We start from the raw sequence: 3,906 nt of genomic DNA on the forward strand, positions 1-3,906 counted from the left end.
GAAAGGGAATGCCACTTAGGGAATCCCGCGTTTAGGAATAAACCACCTTTGTGTCTCGGATACTTAATCCAGTGAGACTTGCACGTTTACATTTTGTACCATCCAAAGGGGTAGTGCACAAGGTAAGGTAGGATCCGATCATTTTCATAGAGTGATCTTTGGAATATGAGCATCTAATAATCACTTTTTGGCACTTTTATCAAAAATTGGTAAAAATCCCTTGCGTGAAGGACATTAATTTGAAGAAATTCACAAATGATTCCTCCTTTTGAGACGATAAATAAATTAAGACCAAAATTTGATTTTTAGAAGGTCATAGACTAATGCACTTCAATGATTTTGAAATAACCAATGGCCGGGCAATTCAACCAATCCATTTTGCCGATTCATTCAATAAATTGTCAATTCATTTGACCAATTTACCCTTTTTAGGGTCATCCGGTCAATTTTGAGTAAATCATCAATTTACCCTTTTTAGGGTCACCTGGTCGATTTTGAATAAATTGTCAATTTATTTGATCAATTTACCCTTTTTAGGGTTATTTGACCAATCTACCCTTTTTAGGGTCATCCGGTCGATTTTGAATAAATCGTCAATTCATTTGACCAATTTACCCTTTTTAGGGTCATTCGACCAATTTTTGAATAAATCACTAATTCAATTTCATTCATTTTGCCAATTTACCCATTTTTAGGGCAACCGAGCCGATTTTGAATAAATCAAGTTTCGTTCAATCTATTTGATCAATTTACCCTTTTTAGGGTGATCTGATTAATTTTGGATAAATTAAATTTCATTCAATTCATTTGACATGTTCCCCTTTTTAGGGTAATCTGGTCGATTTTAAATAAATGATCAATTTCATTCAACCCATTTGACCAATTAAGGTTTCAAGATCGAATTTCAAATTGGGAAACCTAGTCGGTTTTAAGAAAACCGTCCACTGCATCCAGCCATTTGATCAGTTGGGGTTTTGACGCGCGCTTTACTGAGGAAATTTTGTCAAACGAATTCCGGTCTCTTCGATAGGAAGTTTGTCAAGGTCAAACCTGTGCGTTTTTACAAATTCTTGTATCGATCAAAAGTGATCAATCCATTCGGACGTTGACCTCATTTTGACAAAGTGTCTCTCGTCACTCCAATTGGCCAAAATTTTCAAATCATTCTTCACACGATCAGTCGATCGGATCCATCAGGTATTGTATAGTGCCTGCTCTGGAGGACTGCATTTTCATGCTAGGCCTACCCTTGGCACAAAAAGGGTTCCCCCATAGGACATGCATCCGAATTTTCTGAATATCTACTAACTCTTGTTTTTTTCTTTTCTTTTTCTTTGTTTTTATTGGAATAACTAAGTGAGGGTTGAATCTAAAGGCAATTTTTTAAAAAATTTTCAGGTAATATTTAAACTTAGCTTTTCGTCGAAACCCCATCATACCACGATCTCGTAATCAAGCCTAGAAGAGTCGTGTAAACATGAGTTCACAACCAGAACAGTCAGATAGGTCTGCTACTACCGCTCAATTCGAGACTGCAAGTTTGGGGATTCAGTTGACTGAGATGCTTACCAAGTTCGGAGAGATGGCGTCTGAGATGGCCGCCCAAAGGAAGTTGAGTGATGAGCTAATTAGCAGCGGAGTTCAATCCGAACCTGTACCCGCCAGACAGCCTGAGCAAGAGCCGTTTGTCCTACCTTCGGCCCATGCCACTGTTACTCCATCATTCCCTATTGCACCCGAAGAAACTTTCACCTATCCCACCACAAATTTGCCATACACTTACCCTCCTCATCCTTCATTTTTTCTTACTCACATGCGAGGTCCACAACCCCAAATCACTTCAAATATACCACCTGAGCCACATACCTTTTATCACCCTATTGCTGAGCCATTCCTACCAGACCATATTGTTCAAACCAAGGCAGAAATGGGGAAATCTTCTGCTCCTGTTGATATAAAGCTGCTCAAACGCCTTGATCGTTTTGATGAGTTTATGAGGAAGAGTCAGGGGTTGAACAAGCAAGGAGTCCTGGACTACGATGAGCTTTGTCTCTTTCCCAATGTGCAATTGCCTGAGGGGTTCAAAACCCCTAAGTTTAACAAGTACGATGGGACGGGTAATCCCAAGACACACCTCCGACTATTTGCTAACAAGTTAGGAAAGCCTGTAGACGACGAGAACCTGCCTCTAAGGTTGTTCCCGGAAAGTCTGGAGGGGGATGCCCTCGACTGGTACTCAAATTTGAAGCCCGAAGAAGTAAAAACCTGGATTGACTTGTCCAATGATTTTGTAAAGCAATACGAGTATAACTGCGAGCTGGCTCCGACACGAATCACGTTGGAAGGAACAAAAAGAAAACCCTCCGAGGATCACAAGACTTATGCCAAGAGGTGGAGGAAAATAGCTGCAAAAGTCGAGCCACCAATGACGGAAGACGAAATCATACGTACTTTCATTAAGGCACATGATCCCCCGTATTTTGAAGAAATTTTCCGCATGACTGGATGCTCGTTCGCCGCCATTGTTAATAAACTTGAGGAGTACGATGACTTCGTGAAAGCTGGGAAGATTGTTAATGTCTCTGCCCTCAAATCCCAGTTGGATGCTTTGCAAGGACAGGGGACTAGTGAGAAGAACCCGCAATTTAAAAAGAAAGAGGGGGAAACTGCCTTCACATGGAATCAAAACCCTGTCCCAAGACCCAGACCTCGACAATACCCTACCTACTCAAACCCTTACCCCTACTACTCAAATCCTCATCCTGTTTACCACACCAATACCACTCATCCTCGACCTCGCCCAAATTATGCCAACCCGCCTACAACCCCTTCCCAAATACCTCAACCAAACTTTCAACAAACTCGTCCTCGGCCTCCTTACCACCAAAGATTTTCCCCACCAAATAGACCCACATACAACTATCCTCGACCCACTCAGACCTACAATCAAAGCCGTACCCGAACTTTCACTAATCTAGGCAGGCCTTTAGACCAATTGTATGAGCAATTGAAGGCTGCCAACAAAATAGGTGTGATTCCCCCTCCAATTTACCTTCATGGCATGCCTGCTGGGTACAATCCACATGCTATTTGTGCCTATCATTCGGGAGTACCTGGTCACTCAACCGTCGATTGCAGGGCACTCAAGCACAAAGTCCAAGACATGATCGAGGCAGGGGAAATAATGCTAAGGAAAAGAGGTGAACAAGGGCCGAGCATAAGTACAAATCCTTTCCCTGAACACAAGGACACCTTCGAAGCATCCACCTCCAATGACGAAATTTGAAAATCCTGAAGGAACTTTGCATAATTTGAATGGCCGAGTATCTTCCCTCTCGAAGGGAATTTCGGTAAATCTAGGGGTTGTTATTTACTAAGGTTCACGAAAACCATTTCTTGCATATGTGAATAGCTTAATGAAAACATCTTTTGCAACTAAGTTTTTGTCTTGTTTCCGTTTTGACTAGTTTTTCCATCAAATGCATAATTTGTTTTTTCTGTTTATTTGATTATTGTCCCGAATTTTTAATTCTTTTAGATGGCCAAAGATGGAATTATTTGACCATTTGAATATCACTGTTCTGGATTCCGATAATACCATTCATTCAAAAATTTCTTCGTGAAAAATTCCTTTGTTGAAAAGGGCAAAAATTCCTTTGTTGAAAAGGCCAAAAATCCCTTCGTTTGAAAAGGCCACAAATCCCTTCGTTTGAAAAGGCCACAAATCCCTTCGTTGAAGAATCCCTTCTTTGAGAAGGACAAAAATCTATTCTTTGAGAGACCCCTTCGTGAAAAATCCCTTCATTGAGAAAGTCTTCATTGAGAAATTCCTTCATTGAGGAAGCCTTCATTGAAAAATCTCTTCATTGAGAAAATCCCTTCCTTGCCAAGTTCGAAGCTGATTGA

Source organism: Coffea arabica, chromosome 3c, assembly GCF_036785885.1.
Source record: "Coffea arabica cultivar ET-39 chromosome 3c, Coffea Arabica ET-39 HiFi, whole genome shotgun sequence".
NCBI classification, from domain to species: domain Eukaryota; kingdom Viridiplantae; phylum Streptophyta; class Magnoliopsida; order Gentianales; family Rubiaceae; genus Coffea; species Coffea arabica.